This window comes from Protopterus annectens, chromosome 5.part1, assembly GCF_019279795.1.
Source record: "Protopterus annectens isolate FY-2018-M chromosome 5.part1, PAN1.0, whole genome shotgun sequence".
NCBI lineage: Eukaryota > Metazoa > Chordata > Ceratodontiformes > Protopteridae > Protopterus > Protopterus annectens.
The window spans coordinates 517,833,288-517,858,746 of record NC_056736.1 but is presented as its reverse complement, the minus strand read 5'-3'; the positions used below and the strand labels follow the sequence as shown (position 1 = coordinate 517,858,746).

The window sequence follows — 25,459 nt, the reverse complement described above, 5'->3', positions numbered from 1 at the left end:
TCTATTTTTTTTTTTTTTGTGGTATGAACAGCAATGAACAGTGAAATTAATGTACTGTAATTCTAATTTTTATGTCAGTGCAGTGCATATTTAATATAAAGTGCATTGGTCACTTTATGAAGAATTATTTTAGAAATAATTTCAGTCCAGGTTATATGCCTCATGTTAAAGATGCAAGTGATTTTGCAAAAAAATGGAAGATTATAGTATGTTTGATTTTTTTTTTTTTTTTTTTTTTTTTTTTTTTTTAGTTTTACTGTTTACACATTTTTTCTCTAATAACCACTCTCTACCATCCACCTCTTGCCATACCGGGGTACAATTTACATGGCTCCCTATTGAAATGTTGGGACTCCAAATGCCGTGCCCTGACAAGCCAAAAAAAAAAAAGACAGAAAATCTAGGAGAAGAGTAAATATTGAACATCACTTTTCTCACACCCGCACTTCCTATATATTTATATATATATATATATATATATATATATATATATATATATATATATATATATATATATATATATATACATACACCAATTCTGAGATCATTATACCTAGGAGAAATAGGAATAGTCTGAGAAATGGCAAACTGAGAAAAGGGAATTTTCTGAAAAATGGCAATCTCAGTATATGCAAGTCTGGACTTTCAACAATTCATTCTCCACATTACGGAACTTTCTCAAATGGGTCATAATATTTGAAACTATTACCAATTTACATACTTCTGCAAAACATTCTCGCTAGCAAAACAACTATTCTATCACATATGCCAATTGTTAATATAAGGTGTTCCACCTGCAAGCCCTAGCTGATAACTTGCCTTTCTCTTCACATGTTGATGTGCTTAGCATAGATCTACAGTATCCTATAAATTAATTCAAGTAGTGAGGCATGGTGGGTTCAATATTTCATGATGTCATTGCAGGGAATTGACAGTGTTGTTTAGTAATGAGGTGATGGAGGTGATAAAGTGGGTATTGAATTGTGTAGCTATACAGTCAATAGAGAAGTTAGTTGTTGGGGCTGGAGTGGACGGTTTTCCTGGGTTTAGGAGGAGGTTGATTGATTGCCAGAATCTTTGGGGGCTGTTTTGGCATTTTAGTTGGCATGTTTGGAAGTAAGTCTTTTTGTCATGTCTAATTTGGTTTTTGGCCTGTTTTCTGAGCTGTCGATAGGTTGTGTAATTGTTGCTATTCTTGTCTTTGTGATAGCAAGTCCAGGCTTTGTCCAGCTGTTTAAGTTGGAGAACAGTCTCTTTAGATAAGTAGGGAAGTTTGTCGGACTTGGAGCGAATTTTCCTAAAAGGAGCAAGATTATTTAGAATTTGCAGAAATGCATTATTAAAGTACAGAACTGCAAGATCCAATTGTAGGGTTTTTAGGGGTGACCAGTTGTATTCATTTAATAGAGTCTTAAATAGTGAGGCGGGAGAACTGTTTTTTATTACGTATATATTGATATGTAATATTATTTGGAGCCTGTATACATTTATATACTAGCCTAGATGGAATAACCCAGATAATAAAGGATAAATAAATAAAATAAATAAAGAAATAATTGTTCATGTTAATTCAGTGTATGTTTTTGGCAAGCTATTTTGGTTCATATGGGTATGCCTTCGGAATGAGTTCCCCCACTGATAGTTATTTGCCACTAACTAATGCATGGGGGCTTGTACAGTCCCTCCTACTCCCTCATCTTATTAAATGTGTTTCTATACCGACCATGTCAGCACCAATTCACCTGGAGCCAGCTGCACCCCATATCACAATGAACACAAAGAAGTAAGACATAAGACAGTTATATTGTAAATAGTAGTGCTTACCCATATGGAAATTAAAATCTGTTTAAATTTGAAACAAGCTTCAAGCACATTTTTCAAATTACAGGGGCTATTTTAAAATAAGAACAAAGATGAGTTTAGTGCTTAAGTGTTCATAGGTAAATACTGGGTTAGCTGCCCTTGTGGGTTATTTTTAGCCTAACCAGTTTTTCTTTTAAAGTTGAGAATCAAATCCTGTACCTTCTGTGTGAGAAGTGAATGTCACAACCGTTATACCAACTCCCAATCCCTAATGGTGTATTACTTTCCATGCAGCAAATAAGTTTGGTTTAGAGGTTCTCCACACAACAAACTATTGTTCCCTTTAGTATTTATTTAGTCCTGGACTCCAGAGACCCTGAGAGTGAGGTTAGATATGCATTATCCGCAACAATTGCTAGTGGATTATTTAAGAATAAACAGACTTTGTAATATAACAGTTATTTCAGTCCCTTGCCATTCCTAAAATTTGTCTGCTCCCTTTGTAAACCTGATGCTTGTAGAACATTAATTAAACTGCTACGCTGCTGTTGAATACGTGTCACAAGGGCTAAAATGGGATGCATTTCTAACATGTCGAATGTGTTTTTCCATCCTTCTACTCAAAGGCCATCTTCTTTCTTTAAAATAAAACAATCCGCATGTACAACAAATGCCATAAATCATCCCGTTTGTATTACAGTTGTGTGCATCACCCAACAGTAAACTTCATACCGTTAAGCTCTCAAAAAGGACAAACTAACAAAAATCAAATGCAACAATTGCCACAAGGTACAATGCCCTTGTGGGGTACAGATGTAACATTACCAATAACAGGAAGAGTTTGTGACATAGAGATGTGACATTAATAAGTATAGGAGTTTTAAAATACATGCAAATCAATGTATGCCACAAACCTTTTTCATGAAAATAAGAAAAGAGGAGACTCATAACAGGATCTAACAGCAAAATGTTCTAACATTTCATATAACTTTGAACTCTTCTATTAAGTAGCACATTCAATTTTGAAATAAAGTATACCTCACACCTCCTTATAGTCATATTATAACAAGGCACACCTGCATGGGCAACAGATGCTTATCAGTATTGACTTCCAGTCATCTGTTCAGACCTAATAAGTAAGCATAGGAACCGCTACTAGTCATCCAGTAGGCACCTATAACATATTATTATTATTATTAGTAGTAGTAGTAGTAGTAGTATTAATATTATTACTATTATCCTTTTACAACAAACATTCTAAAGAAGGACTTAAATTCCTACAAAAAATTCCTTCCTAGAACTACTGAGCTTCCTCCCTCATCCTCAAAAATTTCCATTTGGGGAGAGAGGCCACAAGGTGTGGTGGCTGATAGCTACTATGAAACAGGTAATCTAACATTGCTGTAGCTTTTCTAAATATTCTAGTTCTGGCTGTATAGCTAAGGATACCAGAAATATTACATCTACAAAGTTTATCTGAGCATTATATTTTAATGTTTTGATTTCTGCCTTTTTTAATTTCTCCAAATAATTTGGGCTTCTAATACCGTGAAGGGAATGAACCCCATTCCTAAGTTAGGGCATAGTTAGAGTTCATGAAATTAGTATTGCTTATATCTTTGATGTTAGCCAAGGGTAATCTTCTCAGCACCTGCCTCCTTCTGCAGTTGATATGAAGTTACATGTATCGACAGCATATAAATTCGTTTTTTATTAGTCCTGTTACTTCTACTACTATTGGAACTGTCTGTGTATCTTTCTTCTACATTGTTCTCATTTCTGTTTGCATATCCTAGTATTTCCTGTGTCTGTGTCTTTTAGTATGTAAGACACCTCTGAGGACTTGAAAGAATCTGACCACTGCTGGTAACAGTTGTGGCCAAAAGCAACTGTTTACATAATGAGAAAAATTGCAGTTCAGAGATATGTTAGCCACAATGAGAAAATATCTCATTATTGTCTAATTTGCATGTTTTTGAAATGTGCAGTAATACAGCTAGTGCTAGTCAGCACTTTACTGTGGTAAGCACCTTTGGTGGCTCATGCATTGCATTGGGACAGGCAGCCCCTTATTCATTCTCACACACACATACACACGCACACACGCACACATGCACGCACGCACACACGCACACACACGCACACACACAAACACACACACACACACACACACACACACACACACGCTAGACTCTCCTTCTTCTTGTTCAGAAAGTGTATCATGATGCTATCACACCTGTTGCTCTATTAACTTTTTAAGTGCCTTGGAATAATATTCTAAAAATCTCCTTGAAGTCTTTTAGTGTTCCTCCCATCCCTTGCAACTGATGGACCATTAACTGACAGACCATTACAGTTAGCCAGTAATAAAGTTTTATACTTCTTATGGTTCAGAAAATACATCCTTACATAAGAGATGCTTTGTAGCAAAGAAAACTAAAATGTTGTTGATGAGGAGCTCCATGAGCCAAAGTTATGGCGTTCAAAGTTTTTTCCCTATTGTTCTGTTATTTTGTTTTATTGACTTATAGTAATATTGAAAGCCTTTTCCTGATGTCCAGTTTTAGTGCAGATTACTAAATCTCTTCTTAGTTGATGAGTTGCCCTCTGCGCCAGTGGTACAAGGTTCAAAGTTTTTTTTTTTACATTTTTAATTTTTTTGCAGTGAGTTAGGGTAATATGTAATGAGTGCCTCTGGTGTCTAGTGTTATCCCACCATATGTCCTACATGTTTCATGCTGTAAAATCTGTTCCTGTATTAAATGTTTAAGTGTGTTAGGGCTGTTTCATATCCCTGGTGGCTTGTGTCCCTCCTGCCTTATAAGTCTTTTGAGTTGCAAAACTGTTGTTCTATTAACTTTTTAACTGTCTTTAATATGTTTTTCGTGGTGCCTAGTGCACCCCCATATGTCTTTCATGTTGCAAAACTGTTTTAAGTATCTGTAGAGGAATATTATTTTTTTCTTCATGTTTAGTGTTCCACCCCCCCCCCCCCAATATTGCAGGATTTGCTCTTTATAGGTGAATTTGTATGACAGCTTACCCCACATACATACACACACAGTTCTCCCACCCAATCACACTCTTAGGCACATACCATTCATTCACACACACACACACACACACACACACACACACACACACACACACACAGTCACCTGAGACCACTCATGCTTTGTATTCACTCACACATGTAGGCACACATATACATACATGCTCCCACCACTGCCTGTCTGCTAAACTCCTTGGCACTTACCTCTAATACAAGTTCGACCAGTGAAAGTGATGGGCGATTGTGAAAATTTGGCCGAGTTACTTAACTTGGCCAGGTGAATTAATTTACTTAGTTAAGTGATTCTCTGCAGGCATTTCCAGGGAACCCCACATGGCTAATTAGCATATGCCACTACACTGCAATGCTTCATTTGCATATAACTTGGCTGAGTAGATGTCCACCATGGTGATCCTACAGACCACTGTGGTGGCCCTGCCACTGCCAGAGGTTGAATCTAATGTTAGGGCTTAGCGCTGGTGTCAAACCTTCACAGTCACCAGAATGACTCTTAAATGTTTTTTAAATCAATATTGCTATACTGTGTGTGCTCCACTGCACAATTTTTTGTTTGTTTGCTGCATTCTGTTATTTCTTGCTTATTCACAACATACGACTTTCTGTTAGTTTTGTTCCTCATATTTTACTTTTTGCATTTTACATTACTTTATGCCATTTTTATCCCTCACTTGACTTGCTTGACGATTTCACTACATTTATTCAATTATCCCATTTGTTCTATCTGGGGGCAAGAGCCAGGCATCACTAGGCTAGGTAAGACCCCTAGGATCCATTTGTTCCTGGCTTGGTTGCCTAATCAGAACATTTGTTCTCCCAGGCAAGAGTTGATTAGTAGGAGGTGGGCCAATTACCCTGTCTTGTGAAGTGACCTACCATTCCCCTAGGAACACCCCTAGGAACACCGCTTTTTGTGGCAGCTGTACAAGCTCTGCTACTGCTAGCATCAGAGAGTGGATCTCCTCATGTTCTCTGGGCTATGTGCAAGTGTACACTGCAGTGCGTGGTCATGGGCCTCTGTTCCATGGGTGCAACACCTAGTGCTCCCACTCTCACTCAAGTAGTGAGACAGAGCTGACTCCTTGCTCCCAGGATAGATGAGGTGGCAGTGGCCACTTATTCCCACTCCCTCCTGCCAGCTCCTACAGGCGCTACTACTCAAACTTAGGCAACTATGCTGCAGTCAGGGCTTTATCTCTCTACTCCATGGAGTTTGCACTTCATTTTTAATCTTAGGTTTAAAGTAGTGCATTGCTCAAAGGGTAAGTAGCATACCCTTGAAGTTGGATATAACCTACCTAACAAATACAATATTAAATTATACAGTCTTTGATTCAAACAGTGTGTTGATTTTGCATTTTACTTTGTTAATAACCCTGTCAATTCTGCACTTTCCTTACCACCTGCCCCCACTGACCCCAATACTCCTCCTTTCTCACTTAAACTGATCCAAACTAATTATATACAAAACCTCCTAATTAAAATAAAACCATGTACTCCTGCTGCAGATCAGTTACCCAGTGAATTTCTTAAACTTGCTGCTAAATCCATCTCTTATCCTATATCTATTCTTATTAACCACTCTGTCACTGAACAGTATGTCCCCCTGTTTTGGAAAATATCTCATTGCATACCCCTGCACAAAGGAGGCTCCTCTATTGACCTTTCCAACTGTAGGCCTATAGCTATACTTTCTCCACTTGCCAAAATCTTAGAAAAATGCCTACGTAAACAGTCATTAGACCACCTCCTAACACATAACCGTCTATCTTAAACTCGGCATGGCTTCCACCCCAAACATAGTACTAACACCGCCCTGTTAAGTTTCACCAGTACTGTAAACCACCTCAAAAACAATAACCTCCTTGTCTCTGACACCTTCCTTGATATGTCAAAAGCTTTTGACACTATATCTCATCAAATACTCCTGAACAAACTTGCCTCTCTCAATTTCAGCACCAGTACCCTACAATTGTTCCACAGCTACCTCTCCAGCCATAAACAAGCCACCGTATGGGAACATAAAATATCACCCCTTTTGCCCATCACTGTTGGCATCCCACAAAGCTCTGTCTTAGGCCCACATTTCTTTATTATCTTTACTAATGACCTTTATACTGCAGCTTCACCTGCCTCTATCATATTACATATCAATATATATGTAATAAAAACAGTTCTCCCCCTCAATATTTAAGACCCTATTAAATTAATGCAACTGGTCACCCGTGAAAACCCTACAATTGGATCTTGCAGTTCAGTACTTTAATAATACATTCCTACAAATGAGGCTTCCCTTATTTGCTCTGCCCCCTCCTTAAATGAACTCCAAGTAAAGTCTTAGACTGCCCTACAAAACATTGAAAAATACCTATCAGACCACCAACTCATTCTAAACCCTAACAAGACCAAACTTATGGTATTTTGTAATTCTGCCAGTGAAAACCAACAAGCTCATCTCTCTATCTTCACCTCCAATGGTACAAAAATTGAACCTGTCGAACATACTAAACTTCTTGGTGTTACCCTAGACTGCAACCTAAAATTTGACAGACATATCACTTTAACAATCAAAAAAGTCCACACAAAATTAGGTGCTCTCTAAAGGGCTAAACCATATCTATTTAATCATGCAAGAATAGCCACTGCCAGAACTCACCTACTTTCCACCCTTCTCTACTGTTCTCAAGTCTTCACAAACCTTCGCAAATCTGACTTCATTAACCTAGAAGCTTGCTATAATAAAATTGCCAAATTTGCTGCTAACCTTCCCCACAGAGCTCACCATTGCATCGCCCTGCAAAAACTCAACTGAATTGAACTCCCAAACGTACTCACCTTAAACTAGCTTATAGTTGCTCACTCTGTTATCCATAAACCTGACTATTGCCCAGCCTTACCTGACCTCGTACAACCCTATTCTAATCTTACCTCACTCAGGTCAGCTGATAAAATCTTCCTTAAAGATATCAAAACCCACAACTTTTATGGTGATTCTTTATATAGCTACTCTGAGGGCTTTTTTTGAGATGGTACGTGCCAGTATGGTGTACCAGGACCTCTGTTACAAAAGCGCCGGATAGAGCGAGTCCACTTACGCGTGGAATTTAAACTTCCAATGTGTGTATCATAGGATTGTGGGCTGCGGCGGTTGACAGGACTGCGTAATCATGATGCGGGCTGCTGATTAGCACTGTTATTCTCCTTTTTTCTTCCCGTACTTTAGTTGTGAGGAGAGAATGAGAGGAGAGACAGGCTATGGTGTGTGTGATATCACATTTGTCTGTTTTTTGGGGCTGTTGAGAGGGCCACGCCAACCAGATACTTTATTTTTTCCCCTGGCATAATACTGCTCTGTGAAACTTAAGGGCCATGGAGTTGACTTTTTTTTAAATATGTTATAAGCTGGCAGGGTTTAACCAGATACTAGTGAGGCAGTGTGTGTGTGTGGGGGGACTGTTGATTTTTTTTTTTAAAACACTGACTGGCAATAGGGCAGGGTCAGTGAAGAACCATCAACAGAACCACTGTCCAGATGATTCCTGTGGTCTGTCTGTGTGCTTTTGGGGCTGTTAATAGGCAGGGACAATTTCTTAAATATTACTCTAATTCACAAAAATGATTTCAACATTGAAGATTATGATCTCGTCTCCAATCGTGACCTCTTTATAAAATTTTTAGACATGGATGTCAAGGGGTGCACCTTGAGAGTAAAGCTTGAGAAGTGAATCTTGGCATCCAACATTATCATAGAACTCATACAATGATGAAAGTACAACACTAAATATCTGGGACAGGACCAGAACCATGTAAAGGGGGGATCCAGCCCTTCATCCTTCAGTCTCAGTCTGTGAGTTGGCCACAAATATCTCTGGGTTGGCTTTGTTGAGACACTGCCCAGAAATTATATCAAAGCTTTTCAGTAATCCAGGCATCCAGCTATCTCAGTGAGATCTTTTCTTGGGTTCTGCGTAAGGACTAAACAATCATTCATAAGTACAGCTCTTACTATCCCACACATGGATTGCCCATAAATGTACTGAAGGAACCTATTTAGGGGTTATACAGTCAAAAGAAAAAAGAATGAGAAAATTGACAACCCTAGCAAGTGCCCTTGTACATACTAAAGGGACTAGACAATAAACCATTACTTAAAGATATACTTGAGGAGGGGGGCTTCATTGCAAGATAATCACAGACTGGGAAGCTATCTTCAAATAACTATCTCTAACCAAGTTGAAAACCTTCTCAAAGTTAACTAAAACCACTAGAGCAGACTCAACTATTCCTTGCAGTCTTGACATAAAGGAGCACTGACCGTAAGATATCCTCAATTTTCCAAATTAGTACAAACCCAGCCTGTGTGGGAAAGATACATTTTGACAGAAGAGATTTAATCTGCTGTGCTAGGACTTTAACATGTACATAAAGTTCCACATTAATAAGATAAACCAGGCAATGGTTTGCAACCGGTGACCACTAAGGAATCTTTCCTGGGTTTAGAGATAACCATTATTATGGCAGATGTACAAGAGAAGGTTAATCATCCTGCAAGTTTGGAAAGATCTAAAAATATTCAACAACCCATGGAAAATTTGATACAATGCTTTTATACAGTTATCCCATCCAGATCACTGGCTTTACCACAAGGCATACCATCTATCACCTTACACACCTCTCCTTGAGAAATTGTAGAGAGAACTCTACTCCACTTTTCCAGTGACAGAAGAAGGTTCACTTTGTCAAAGAATTCACTCATCTTACTCTCCCAATCATCAAGCAAACGACTTCTAAGTAAAGTTGCTCATAGAAGTGATGGGACTCTGCATTAATTCATATTTCCCCAGTGAGCATAACCTGTTTGCCAGTCACCTTGATCCCTGCTATGGATATCTGTTGCCTGTAAGCCTTGACTTTTTGTCCATAAACTTGCCAGGCCTTTCACCATCAAGCCAGGCCCTCATTTTGGTTGTTTCTAAATACAGCTGTGGGATTTTTGCAACACAGTACACGTACACTTGAAGATTTGTCAATTTCAAATTTTAACCTGTTATGTGATATATTGAATATTAAGATATTTTATTTGGAACCCCATGAATAAAGACTATAACAGGATCTCTTCAAAGCAAAATAACTGTCTGGCACAGGTGTATCCGTCAGCACAAGGATAATGCAGGACTGCAGGTAAAATTTAAGATTACTGTCCACTATCATGCTTAATAATTTGCTGTGATAAGTGACTTCAATTGTTGCATTATGAACAGAGAAGATTTTATTTATTTTTTCATGAAAGAGGATTTGCAGAAAAAAAGAAGTATTTGGGGGGGTCGGGACAGGGAGGGGTAGGGGAGGGACTGGGCGGGGTGGAGGGTTGACCCAAATGATGCAATATATGCGTACCACCACCTTTTTGCTTACAAAAAAAGCCCTGGCTACTCCATAGACAAATCTTGGCAGTCCCTTCTCCAGCATCTACTATCTATACCTAATACTCATAACCTCAAAAAGCTCTTTACAAATTATTTCTCCAGTCACTGGTTATGCTCCTGTACTTCTTCTGGCTAAGCAAACACCCTACTCTACTACTGTTTTTCTGCTTATCTAACTCAATATTGATTGATTTGATTGTTCTATTTTTGATTCATACTTGATTCTGATTGATTTTTTGATTTTATCATCTGTTATTAACTTGACTATGCTGTGCTGTGTAATTATGTAAACGTCTTAGTAACATTATGTATTGTAACATGCATATTTGATTATAAATATTGTAATCTTTACTTTGGGAGCTTTTCTTCTCAGGCCTCCGCTGAAAACGGGCTATGTTTTTTGTCCAGTCGGTTTGGAAAAAAATTCTAGGACAATATAACAAAGAAAAGATATTTGTCCTTGGAACTTATATGTAATACCAGCTTTTAATAGAGAAGCCAAGAAGAAAGTGTTTATGCAGTTTAGAACTGAAATTGGAAGTGATGATTTAAAATAATATTTAAAGACTATATGCAGATATGTTATACAGGTAACAAAAATATATGGCGATAGAGGCTTATGGACTGGGGGTTGGGAATGTGGTGTAATACTGAAAATGCAAGATGAAAAAATTGTATATTTTCTAAATATAATTAATATTGATGGAAGCAAAGGCATGGTGAGATACTGGGGACAACCCAAGATGTGTTTTTTATGTGGCAAGAATGATCATTTAATTAGTAATTGTGATAAAAGAAAATGTTTTATATGTGGAAAAATGGGTCACAAAGCAAAGAAATGTGAACAAAAGTGTATAAAATGTGAAAAGATGGGTCATTCATGGATGGATTATACAGAATTAGAGAAACATACACAAGAAGCTACATTAGTACAGGGGCAGGAGAAGAAAAAAAATTATATCAGACACTATACAGGAAGTGGAAAATGAGCAGATGAATTAATCCTAAGTAACAATGGATGGGAAAGAGAATATGAATGATGTAAAAGATAAGGAAACAAATGAAGAAGAAATAAGTAATATAAGTGATGAATGAGAAATAAATGGTTAAAAGTAAGAAGTAAAAGAGGTTCTATAGGCAAAAAACAGAAAATTCAAGTTCAAAATGTAACTATAAGAGAAAGCGAAAAAGGAAAAGAGTGAATATAAAATAAAATGTATCCATTACAGTGAAAATCTTAGCTGTTAACATCAACAGCATGGAGAATATCCATCACAGGCTGTGAGTATTAAAATGGAGTATGACATAGATATGGACATCATAGCACTTATGGGCATTAGAATAATAGTAGATGAAGAAAGAGAACAGATACATGTTTATGGGAAGGCAAAATAATTTGGAATATAGGTAGTGAAAAATGCTCTGGTACAGTCATGATATGTAAAGAATGGATAGATATTTTAGATTATACAATAGTACTTATTGGAAGAATAGTGAATCTAGACATAAGGTATAAAAATCAAGTTTATAGAGTAATTATACTTTATGCATATACCTTACAGAAACAGAGAAATTATGTTTAAAAAATACTGGATCATGTCAATTTAAGCAAGCAAGTATTTGTAATGGGGGACTTTAATTGTGATCTAAGACACATATATAAAGAAAGAGCAGATGCTAAAGTAATTCTAGATATGATTAAATATAATAAAATGTATTTATGGGAACATAAGAATTGGACATACAAGAGAAGCAATTTAAGAACTGAAACTGACTATTTTATAGTTTTAGACCGTTTGTACTACATCAAGGGTGTAAAATCACAGGATTTTCAGATCATGTAGCTATATGGATAGATTTACAAGAAAGAAGGAATTGCATAAAAATAGGCAAAGGAATAAAAAGGATCAATGAATCAGAATTGAATGAACAGGCAAAAGACATAAAACTACAATTATGGCAAGATCACATAAGTATGAGAGAATTTTATAAAGACGAGTTGGTGGATCAATTTGAAAGAAAAATACAGAAAGGAGAGAGTAAAATGACAAAAACTGAGAAGACTACAGGAATTTGATGTATATAGGGAAATTAGTAACCAAATATTCAAAATCATAGCAAGTAATAGTGAAGAGGTCATAGAAAAATAAAGAAAGTATATGAAATGAATCAAGAAAAAATGAAAAGAAGATTGTTTAAACAAAGATATTTTTTGCATGGAAAGAATGAAAAAGTAGCACCATACTTAAGTAAAATGGTTAAAGAAAATACAAGAATAATGAGATAATTAAAAGATGGAAAATGCAATATAATAAATGTACAAGAAGAAATTATGAAACAATTAAAGAATATATAATAGAGGCATTCTCAAAAAGTATCATTACATTAAAAGATAGATGGGAATTAAACAAGTTAACTGAAGAAGACAATAAAAGGATGGAGGAAAAGATTAAAATAAAAAAATTAGAAAACATACTTAAGACAGTAAATGTAGAATCAGCTACAGGGATCGATGGAACTGAATACGTAATGTATAAAAACACGCAATAATGCCAAAAATAATATTTCTTAGAAGTAATGAATAAATGATTTGAAAAGGGTATAAATGAAAAGTTATGCCTAGGGGTAATAAATTTCATTTTGCCTAGGGGTAATAAATTTCATATCAAAGAAGGGAAAATGGATATAAGAAATTGGGGACCATTAGACTAAATAATATAGATTATAAGATTTTCCTGAAAATAATTACAAAAACGAATAGCAAACAAAGTTAATAAATTATCTGGAACAATCTTTGGAACTAGAAATAAAGGAAGTCAAGAGCATAAGTAATAAAATAAAAATATTCTGAAGTCAGTTTACAAGGACAACAAAGTAAGATTGGTAGTCAATGGATGGATAAGTGAAACTATAGGACTATGAAATAGTATTAAACAAAGATGTCCAACCAGCAGCATCTTATTTGCATTAGTTATGAATGCAGTGATTATGGAGATTAATTTGATATAGGAAAAAGCTAGATATCAGACACCAGAAGGAATTATGATTCCAATTATGTTTACATATGCAGATGATTTAATGTTAGCAGTTAAAAATATAGAATGGATGGAAACAGCCTTAGAAATGCCCAGTAAAAAACTGAAGATGTTAGGACTGACTCTTAATAAAGAAAAAAAGTAAAGGACTAGATTTTGGGGGGAGAAATACAATACATTAGATTTAATGAAGAGATAGAAATCTTAGGAATAAAGTTTGTGAATGAACAATTAAGAGAACAGCAATGTAGAGATATAATAAAGTACGAGGACTTTGACTATTTTGGAGAATATTTAGGTTATCATACAGAAAAATAGTAAATAACAGTCCAGCCACTGCAAATAGGTTCCACTAATTTATTAAAATAAAATAAAACACCAGATGAGCACTTTCATCTTAGAAATCAAGACTTGATCAAACAAAATGCTTCAGGAAGTCACATGCTTTTATATTATCTGATTAATTGTATAATTAACCCACAATTATTGATATTGACCTCCAAATTAATTTTTATTAAATAAGAACATTTATATTCAAATACAACAAAAACAGTTATATTAAATAAAGTATACCTACCTGCAGTGGCTGGACCATTATTTATTATTCTTTGGTTGTTTTCAGTTTTATTTGTGGGGTATCATACAGAAAAAGAGGAAGATCAGGAGACATCTGAAGAAGAAATATGGACATGGGAAAGAAAAAAAAAGAGATTTAATATGGCGTAATATCATGCACAAAATGAATCAATAAAAAAAGTGAAGCACCAAAGATATTTGAAGAGAAATACAGGCAAATGAATCTACAGATGGAAACTTTACAATACAAAAAATAAGAAGACAAACAGGAAAAGTAGAAAAGGAGATCAGTAATGGAGAATTTAAATAAATAGAAACTGAGGTCATGAAGTACCTCCAAAGTAAAGGATTCAGTGTAGAAAATCTAATTCAGAAAGCACCACAACAGGTCATAGCAATTGAACTCCAAATTAAGGGGAAAACAATGGAATGGGAAGCAATTGGTCAGGTGCCATATGAAGATATTTTGGAGCCTTCCACAGGAAACCAGTATAAACATTCACTTGAAGCTGGACAGCAAGGGAAGGAAAAGGAAACTGTGGAAACTCTGTCGCAGTTAATGTTGAGGAGTGATAGGCCAATGAGTTTTCATATGAACAAGAATGGATGGTACAGGATGAAATTAAAGCAGATGTGCCACAGGAAGATGCAATAGAACTTTCTATAGAAACCCACAGGAAATGGAAAACAAAAAATGTGCCCTCAGTCTAGAAGAAACCGAGCTAAAAGAAGAGTTGCTTGACTTAATAGAGATAGATAGACATATTAAGATCAATGAAAGAAATAGACTTCAGAAGGTCAATAAAACCCAAAAAGTCAGATGTTTGAGGAAACAAATGAACACACTAATAAGAACTGTCCATAGAGATTCTTGCAGTATAACAGAAGTAAACATTATATATTACTGTGCAGCTAAATTAATAACCGATAAAGTTCTACCATAAGAACACAGGGTAGTAAAGGAGAGAAAGAGAAGAAATCAAATACCATCATGGAAGTATTGAATAGAGAAAACTATAAAGCAACTTAGACAAGAAGTGTCACTGTTAGAAGAATATAGAAGAGGGAACAGATCAACAAAAATACTCAGAAAGATAGACATGATAACAGCAATGCACAGTATTAGAACAGATCAGGATCTATCATACACTATAGCAAATAATAAACTAAAAATCTCAGCACAGGTGGAAAAACTTAGAAGATACATAGACAAATGTAAAGGAAAAGTACAAAATAAGCAATTTATTGATGACCCAAAATAGTTTTATGGAGAACTGGGAAATAAGGTAAAAGTAACTGAAAGACCACCAAAAAAAAGAAAAAATAGATACATTTTGGAGAAGTATCTGTGAAGATCCCGTGGAACATAACAAATATACTAAATGAAAAGAAAAGTAAAAGAAAGAATAAGTTTAAAGGTACAGGATATGAAATGGGATGAAGTAACAGCCAAAGAGATTGAAACAAAGTTAAGAAAAGCCTCTAATTGGAAAACCCCAGACCCAGATGCAGTACCTAACTTCTGATTAAAAGTATTAACATCTTTGCACGAAGATTTAGCCATGAGTAAGAATTATTTATATGCACACCCTGAACAGACACCAACCTGGTTAACAGGAAAAGCAATGCTCCTACTTAAGAATGAACCTGAAAGCTACCCTAAAAATTATAGACCAATAACTTGCCTTCCGACGATGTATAAACTATACACTGGAATTGATGCCAACAGAGTTTATAGGCATTTAGAAGAAAACTCAATTATGGCAATAGAACAAAAGGGCAATAAAAGAATGTCATACGGAACAATGGATCATTTGTTATTAAGTAAAGCCATAGTGGAGAACTGTAAAAAGGGGAAGAATTTAAGTATGGCATGGATTGACTACAAAAAAGCATTTGATAGTGTCCCACATTCATGGATAAAAGAGTGCTTAAAAATGTATAAGATACACTCTACACTGATTGGTTACATTACAATGACCATGAAACAGTGGGAGAGCACATTGCAATTAAGCCATGATAAAGGACAACTTATTATTCCAGGGATAAAAATCCAAAGGGGGATATTCCAGGGTAACTCTCTGTTACCGCTGTTATTCTGCTTTGCCTTTAATCCATTAAGCTGTCTACTTAACAGTTTAGGTCATGGCTATAATTTGGTTCCTAGAAAACAGCAAAGTCCAAAGACTTCTCATCTTCTGTTTGTCGATGATTTGAAACTATATAACTCATAAGATGAAGAACTGAAAACACACCTACAAATTGTCAAAACCTTTTCAGATGATATAAGAATGTCATTTGGTCTTGATAAATGTGCAAAACCAACCTTTAAAGCAGAAAAACTGCAGAACCAAGAAAACATCAGTTTGGGACAAGAATGCAATATAAAAGAATTGAGCAAGAGGGTATGTATAAATATTTAGGAATTGATGAAGGATCAACAATAAAACATGAACAAATGCAAATAAAACTTAGTAAGGAGTACTTCAGGAGACTTAAATTAATCCTGAAAACAGCATTGACATCTAGAAACAAAATCCAAACTATAAACCAATTTGCTCTTCCTGCCCTAACTTACAGTTTTGGAGTGACTGACTGGCCCCAAAACTTACTGGATAGATTAGATATGAAAACAAGAAGGATGTTTCATGCTCACCAAATGATTTATAAAAATCAGTGCATACCAAGATTATATATTCCCTATTCTGAAGGAGGGATGGGCCTCCTTGAAATTGATTACACATATAGATCTGCAGTCATGGGACTCCACACATATCTGCTGACCTCACAAGATCCAAATGCAGTGAAAGTTTTGAAACATGAGGAGAATAAACCTTAGATGACTTCCTTGCTTAGGCTAGCAGAAGCATATCGGCATCAAGCAGGAATGGAAATCAAACCAGAAGCAGATAAAAATCAGGCAGCAACTGAATGTGCCAAAAAACAAAAAGAAAGAATATAAGTTGAAGGACCAGATGAGAAAGCAAGAAATGCGGAAAAAGCATAAATATAGTTGCAAGTATAGAAAACTTCTGGAAGACCCTCATGTTGATCAGGAATGAACATAGGAATGGTTAAGGAGAGGTGAATTTAAACCAAGACATGAAAGGTTAGTATACTGGCAGCTGAAGATAGTGGACTGCATACACATCGGTTTACAAAGTCCATTGAACATGTGGGAGAAACAGACAAATGCAGGTTTTGTAAAACAGAATTGGAAACAGTTGCACACCTTATTGCTGGTTGTGACATACTAATGGTAGAAGGAATGTATACTGAAAGACATAATAATGTGGCAAGACTGTTGCACTGGGGAGTGTGCAGACATTATGGTATTGAAGCGGCTGAAAAACACTGGAAATATGAGCCACAAAGCATCATAGAAAATGATGAAATTTATATCACATGGGCTCACCTATTACCAACAGTTTGAAAGATAGATGCTAGAAAACCAGGTATAGTGGTCCAGGAAAAGAAGACAAAAGTAGCATTGATCACTGAAATCGCCATACCGAGTGACTACAGTGTCCTGCGTACAGAGAGACACAAAGTCATAAAATATCAGGATTTGCAGGCAGAAATAAGAGCAATGTGGAAGAAAGATATCCAGATAGTTCCAATAGTAGTAGAAGCAACGGGTCTTAAAAAAAAGAGTTTACAATCATATTTAGATATGTTACTCAGTACGAACTGCAGAAGGAGTCAGCACATTGCGGGTGCTGCTTAGAGCACTACTGGCTGACATCAAAGAGTGAAACAATACTAATTTTATGAACTTTAATCGTACTTTGACTTAGGAATGGGGTCCATTCTTGTCATGGTATTAGAAACCCAAAAGATTTGGAGAAATGAAAAAAAGGTAAATTTAAGTAACTCCATAACGTTAGGTAAAATTTCACATTTAGCTAATGTATGCACAATTCCATTAGCATTAGAAAAGGATTTAATGAATGCAATTTTTATATTCATTTAGGGGTCAAGGCTAAACCCAGTGAAAAGAGGCACTCTTTATGTAAATGACAAAGAAGGAGGGTTAAGCTTGTTACACCCAATTGTATATGATTTTTCATTAAATTTGTATAAAATCTTAGTAAATAGGGAAGATAAAGAAAAGTTGCTAACAAGAATTATAGAAGAGAAGCATAAAGTAATTTGGGAAAAGTTGGAATATTTAAAAAGAAGCAAAAAAGTTGACATGAAATTATATCAAGAGAAAATGCTGCTATGGAAAATTGATATAGGACAGATAGAATAAATAGAAGGATGTGGTATGAAAATAGGGTCTATATTAAAATCTCAAAGAGGCTTTTCAGCGAATACCTCTTCATCAACACATACTGAACGAACGCACTAAACCGTGATCATTCAGAACAGCAATTTCTTTCCCTGGGAAAGAAATCACTTGCCCTCAAACCACAAATACATCACTTCAAACAGACTTTCCCAGGGAAAGAAATCACTCTTGTGAACAATCGTGGTTTAGTGCATTCGTTCAGTATGTGTCGATGAAGAGGCATTCACTGAAACCCCTCTTCGAGATTCTGATATAGACCCATGAAAATATAGTGGAAACATTTTTTTATGTTTATCCTTGGAAATATATAAGTGAAGGGAAGATCAAAGCAGTAAAAATGTGATTTAATAGGTACAAAAACATGTATAATGTAGAGATTTTTTGTGAAGATTATCAATAAGTTAGTTACAGGTCAAGGCAACAATGCTATATAAGACAATAAAAGATTGAATCTGTTTACATTGTGGTGAATTAGAGACAACTGAACATATTTTTATAAAGTGTAAAAGGACGTTTAAAGTATGGCAGGAACTATATGACAAAAGATACCTAAACAAACTGAAGAACATTGAACCCATTAATATGGACATGACTGGATATGGACATTACAAAAATGTAAAACAAAAGGGCATTAACAAACTGAATGCAAAATTATTTTGTATAATATCGATAAATTGGAACAAAAGAATTAATTAAGTAAAATACAATGGAAAGTGGTTATCAGAGATTTTGAAGAAAGTAATACTTTGGTTGTGGAGAAAAGAGTGGGGACGGGTTAAAAACTGAAAGTTTAATATAAATGTAAGAGTCATGCTCTGAATATTGTAGATATTTATTATTATTTTTTTTTTATTTTATATCTGTTTACTGGAAAGTCTGAGTCGGCCAGTGACTCCTTTTCAGCGGAGCCCTGTGGAGAAAAGCTCCATACAGTTAACAAAGTAACAAGTAGAAACTGTAGTTACTTAGTATGATAGATAATAACATAGCTTATAACTATTTCAGCACAAAATAGAAATTGTACAAACACAAGCATTACAGATTGTAGCATAGCTTATTCTGTTTCATTTTTATTCAAGACTTGAAAGAAGAAAAAGATAAGGAGATCACATATATCACTTAGACAAGTATGATATTGGTATAGTTGTTGTAGGAGACAGAGATAAATTGAGGTAAGTTGAGCAGAAGACATCATCCTGAAACTGGAAATCTAGTTGAAAGGTGCACAAAAGAGGGAAGTGAAGAGGGTAGATGGTATGGGGGGGGCAGAGCAAGTGTAGATCATCCTGGAGCACAGCCACTTGTTGGTTAGATGATCTTTGAAAAGAAGTTTGAGTTTAAAAGAGTCAGTAGTGTTGAGTATATGCTGGGGAATGGAGTTCCAGATATTTGCTATTTGGTTAGCGAACAGAGAGTCTCCAAAACTATTGTTGACTTTAGTGACTTTTAGTAAAAGCTTGTTGGATGAATGTAGGGTTTGACTGGCCAAATAAGGTTAAACTATTTTTTTAAGGATAGGGCAGTTGTCATGTTGGTGTATAATGGTGTAGGCAGTTATAAGTTGGTTGAGTGAGTGTAGATTTGGTAATTTGATCCATTTTAGTGGTTGGAGAGCAAAACAGTGGTGTGTTCTGTTAGAGCGGTTAGCATCAAATTTAGCTATTTTATTGTAGCAGGCTTCTAATTTGGTTAGGTCTGATATTCTAAGATTTGTGAAAATAGGAGAAGCATACAATAGAGTGGATAGCAGATGTGCTCTGGCTATAGACTGTCTGGAGGTGTAAATGAGGAATGTTTTGTCTCTGTACAGTGAGCCAAGCTTGGTGTGGACCTTTTTAATGGACAGGGCTATGTGTTTACCATTTTTTAGTGAGCTGTCAGTTCTGACTCCTAGTAGCTTGGTATTGTCCACAGGCTCAGTTTTGGTATTGTTAGAAGAATGAATGAAAAAAGGGAAAAGAGGCTCAGGAGTTCTGAAGTTTTAGAAAAACATGAATTTTTTTCTTCTTTGAGTTAATTGTTAAGTAGGAGTTGGTTTTCATTAAGATACTGTCCAGGAGTTCAGGTAGGGAGGGAGCTGTGCAGATGACTGAGGTATATTGTATAATTGTTGCTAGTTGGGATGCAGAACTTAGTTTGTTGTTGAAGATGATGAAAAGTAGTGGCCCAAGAATTGAGCTTTGTGGGAACACCTACTATGACAGGCAGTAGTATTGAGATCTCATTTTTTCCACTTTGTGTTCTGTCAAGTAGCTGTGAAACCATGAGATGGCTGATTGGGAGAGATGTATAGTGGATAGTTAATTTAGTAATTTTTCATGAGAAACTGTGTGAAAAGCTTTTGACATATCAAGGAGAATGGAGGATATGGATTTACCACTGTTCTTGGTTGACTGCATCTGTGAAGCTTAAGATAGCTGTTGTGGTGCTCTGCTTTGGTTTAAAACCATGTTTAGAGCTGGAGAAAAGGTTATTGTGAAGTAGATTGGGTAGGAGTTGAGAATGAATTCATTTTTCTAGAATTTTCTAGAAAATATTGTAAATAATGTAAATATATGTTGAAAAGTTGTACATAAGATGTATATATTTGTAAATACATTAAAGAACCCCTACTCTTTGAAGTTGCTAGATGGTGCAGAAGGGATCCTACAGCAGCAAGGAGGAGATTTAAGAGAAGCAGCAGCATGTAGGAGGAGAGAGAAGCTATGGAGAGTTTGGAGGCAAAATATGAGGATTTGGAGAAAATATGTTCAATATGGAGTATCAGAATAATGATGAAGATTTCTGTGCGGTGGCTGAAATAAATGAGAAACATTTAGCTGTCTCAATGGAAAATTATGTAAACAAGTCTATTGGGGTGGCACAGATAACAGAACTGGTGTCAGGAGATGATCTTTCTCTTTAAAATAATCTAGCAGGAGGATCCATGGGCACTTCCTCTGTTTCATGGGGTAAGATAGTAGATAAGTTTTTTGGAGGTGCTGAGAATAATAATGTGGAAAAGGAACCAGATGATGTGGCAGCAGATAATGTAATGGTTATAAATTTTGCAGCAATGACAGCAGGCAAAAATGGAGAACAACACAAATTGTAAGTAACACTGTTTTTAAAAAGAAGAGGAGGTCAACTGCAAGAAAAAGAACAAAACATAAGACACTAATAGACAGATATGTGTGGGACAATTTGATAACTGTTTAGGGATTTAAAGCTCACAACATTAGGTGTTTTATACATAAAGGGACAGAGAACTTTTGCGACTTAACATTTGAAACTGAGACTGATGATGGAATTTCTGGAGCTGTGTAACAAAAAGAAGGATGAAGGCCCTTTATCCTTGGAAAAATTATTAGTTTTCTGGTAGTAACTTAAATGATAAAAAATGTTACTTTGCAGTTTAGAACTGATGAACTGGAAGCAGAAGAAGATATTTAAAAATCCTTGCAAGATCTGTATGAAAGTTAGAGATGAAAAAACTTATGGAACAGAGGGTGGATGTTGGAAGCTGTTGTGAAATGTGAAATAAAAAAAATGGTGAAACACTTGCCTAGAGTTATTTTGTGGCTTGTCATAGTGGGTTATTAAGATATGCTGGCCAACCTAAATTACATTTCCTTTGTGGGGACTTTTCTAATTTAATTAATGATTGTGACAAAATGTAATGTAACCAGTGTAGGGAGAAAGGACATACCTGAATGCAAGTTATGTAAAAAAAGAACACTTTTGGGTGGACTGTCAAGAACAAACAGTATGTATGTATGTCTTTCGGCTTTTCCCGGTTAGGGGTCACTACAGCAGAACTCTGGTCCAATAATAATTGGCAGTTGATTTTTACGGTGCCAAGTTGCCAGCCTGACACACAACCTTCAAAGAAGGCACACCCATTCACACACGCTCCTACCTGCATGTCTTTAGACATCATTTGACCACAGGGAGGACATGCAGACTCCACACAGAAGGCGCTCCAGCCGAGAATCGAACGGGAGAACCTCTTGCTGTGAGGCGACAATGCTAACCACAGTAAATAATAAAAAAAGAAGGGAAATGGAGGCAAACATACATGAAGAAGGACAAGGGGAGGGAGAAGAAGCTTAGCTTAATGGTTGAGGTGTTTACCTCACATACACAACATACAGGGTTTAATTCTCACCTTTGAAGGAAATTGGCTACACTTAAAATGGCCCACAAGGATAGCTAACCTAGTACCTACCTACTTATGAACAAGAGGCTGAAGGAGAAGGTGAATAAGGTGAAGAAGAAACTGCAGAAGAAGAAGAAATGTAGGAGAGAAATGATTGTATCTCTGAATGTATTTCATTTTGCTTGCAGTCCAGGATGAGACTGAAAAGAGTTTCAGACCAGCTCACCTCCCCTGTTAACACATGGAAATAAATAAATACATGCATTTGTTATCCTTTCTACTATTGGTGGTGTTATGATTATTTAAACAGTGTTGACATTGCTCTTTTACCTATTGACGTTTTTCTTTGTGTATTTGAATATTTCTTGGAAGTCTGGATGCTGAGGTTCCAGGGAAATAAATTATAGTTTATTGGAAGTCTTGGTCAATAATCTTGCATTTTTTTTCTCTCAAATTAGTGACATTTTTGAATGATAATCATACATATTATGGAAGGAATCAAACAAAATCACAGGTGAGTAAACAAGATAAGATAATGTGACTCATATGAAAATGATAAATAACAGCAAAATCCACACAAAGGTTATATAAGCAGCCTCCTTGCCCATGATGAGGATGTAAAAAGACAGCCCCCCCCCCCAAAATAAGAACATATGTAAGAATAATACAGATAGTACCCATAACATGATAAAAAAGGGAGATGATCTGGGTAAGTGAGTTTAATATTCATAATGTTATCTGCTCTTCTGTGGGTGCACCTATATTGAAAGGCACAACTGAAAGAAAGTTACTTCTGAGAGTCTCATTGAGAAAGAGCAGGGTAACCATTTCAAATGTCAGGATCCACTAGAGCGAGTCTGGAATGCAGAGACTGAATGACAGAAAGAACAGGCTTACCTGTACTAAGTCTGAGATGCCATTTCTGGGAATATTCACTTTTCTCTGAGGTATGGTAACCTCAGAGTTGGTATTTATTAGTTTGGGGGAATGCCCTCCTGCACAAAGAAGTTTAAAAGAGAAGAGCGATTTTCGAAATTTGCTCTTCTCCTGTGATTTCTATCTTTTATTCAACTTGTCAGCACTCTGCATTTCGAGTGACAACATTTCAGTGGGGATCTATGAGCACTCATTTTTAATGCTCTAAATGTGGAGGGAGAAATGATCTCAGATCTAAAAGTAGGTAACCATTTGGGAGCAAGCAGTCACCAAACAGGTTGATATATAACCAACATAACTACAGAGTAAAGTCAACCAAAAAAGAATGCCCTGAACTTCAGGAATTCAGACTTTGCCAAATTAGGGCACTATCTCAGGAAATCTTTAACATGGAGGCATGAAGGTAACATAGGAGAACACTGGAGTTGAATAAAACCTGCCTTCATGGAAGCAACTGACCTTTTTAAGAAACAGATATGTAAACCAAAGCAAAAGAAAAAAGATCATTGTGGTTCTAAAGTGACATGAACCCAAAGGACTCACAGTATTTAGGAAATGTAAGAAAACACAAAAGGAGGAAGCCAGACTGTGACACAAATAAAAGAAAAGGAAAGGAAAAGGGAGAGTAAAAGCAAAGACATGAGCTAATGAAAAAGACAACTTGTTTACATATAATAGAACAGAGAAAGACAAAATTAGGAACAGTTAAGCTTAACAAGAGGCAAGCAAATTATGACAAAAGTGAAGAGTTATTAAATGAATGTTTCTACTCAGTACTTGCAAATTAAAAGAGGGGAGGGGTGTAACGTCAAAAAGCAGATACAATAGCAATAAAGAAGTCAAACCCATTTCTTTCACAAAATAACATTACAAAAAAAACCAAAGTCTAACTAAGTAAAAAGAAAACATTGAGTTTAATAAACAGTTCCTCAATAGATACATAGCCTCAAAAGAAAATAATGCCCAGTAAAATGTGCCTTATGTTTTACCATTAAATACTTTATTCATAAGCATAAAAAAATGTAATAATAGAAAATAATAAAATGCAACAATAACCAATTTTACTCTACATAGGGGCATTACAAAGTTTTAACCAATATAGATGTCTAATCACATCAGCACAGTCAATGATATAAATATTTGAATTTTTACACTGAATATACAGTTTTACCTTTCAGGATGAATAGAGTACATATATTTTGCACTGATACACTGGAAAATATTTTATCACATAGCCATATGATGTTGGTTCACTTAATAAATCCTATAAAACATAAAAAGCACCACTCAGAGAATTGTCATCACAACTAAATTATAATTAAAACTATTGCACACAACTTATTCCTTCTTCTGCCGCCTCACCAGAATTATAAACAATATTATTGGGCTTTCTTGTTGCACATATTTGCACTGTGTATTTTTGAATCCTTAGACTTGTCTCTTTCTTCCTTCAAGATAGAATGCACATTTGTAAGTTTTAGGATCATTTTAATGGTTTAAAATTATAATTTGGTTTATTTTGTTATGAACAAGGCTGTAAGTTATCACACTGCTGCTCTCAACATTTGAAACTGATTTAGAACCGGTACTATGGGGCTTGATTCTCACCACTGGTGTCCGTTAAAACACAAATGGAAACTAGCCTTATTGGTATAAGGTGAATGTGTACTTCAGCCTTGTATAATTGATTCTGATACATCCAGAGGAACCAGACAATGCCCAGCAACAGATCAGTATTATAAGCACTGGCTCCACAGCATTTCACCTACTTCAGACCAAGCCTAATGCCTTTCAATGCAACCTTGCCAACAGTAATTAAGGACTGACCAGAGTTATTATACTATAAACACACACACACACACACACACACACACACACACAAACAAAAAAAATAATATTTTCTCTCCAGCACCAATTCCCTCTTTCTCAAGCTTTAAGATATACTATCAAAAGTTTGTCTAAATTAACAAAACAAGAACACAGCTTATTGTTTAACCTTAAAGATTATATATTTGTGTGTTGGTGAAACTGAATGCAGAAGCTATATTCAGATTCTACCATTTTGAGAAATTTTCTGATGGCTACTAGTGGTTCTGATTTTATTTTCACATAAAATAATGAATTTATATGAAAATGTGACTTCAAAAGAATGGCCATTTTGCATCTGACTCTGTCACTCCT

The 25,459-nt window shown here is 35.7% G+C and overlaps 1 protein-coding gene across 1 annotated transcript in view; it reads left to right on the top strand.

Moving 5' to 3' along the window:
• SIM2 (SIM bHLH transcription factor 2) overlaps nucleotides 1–25,459 on the top strand; it is a 1,026,265-nt gene that overhangs the window by 753,515 nt on the left and 247,291 nt on the right. The gene's annotated exons all lie outside the window — the stretch shown is intronic.